Genomic DNA, 270 nt, shown 5'->3' on the forward strand with positions numbered 1-270 from the left:
GTGGCGTCCAGCTCTGTCACATGCCTGCAGCACACGAGTCCCATCTGGCCTGGCATGCCCAAGGCTGTCAGCGTGTGCCAGGAGGGAGACAGCTGTGGCTGGGAGAGGGGGTGGGTGTGGATATACTTGTGGAAATGCCTTGCCTGCCATGCCTGCAGCCCTTTGGGGTTGCCTCCAAAAACAACCATCTCTGTCATCAGAGCCATCACAAAATAATAATTAAAGTTATATAAGGATAAGAATAATAGTGATTGATGATAATAAAACAAG

This window comes from Trachypithecus francoisi, unplaced genomic scaffold (genome assembly GCF_009764315.1).
Source record: "Trachypithecus francoisi isolate TF-2019V2 unplaced genomic scaffold, Tfra_2.0 Lachesis_group3, whole genome shotgun sequence".
Lineage (NCBI taxonomy): Eukaryota > Metazoa > Chordata > Mammalia > Primates > Cercopithecidae > Trachypithecus > Trachypithecus francoisi.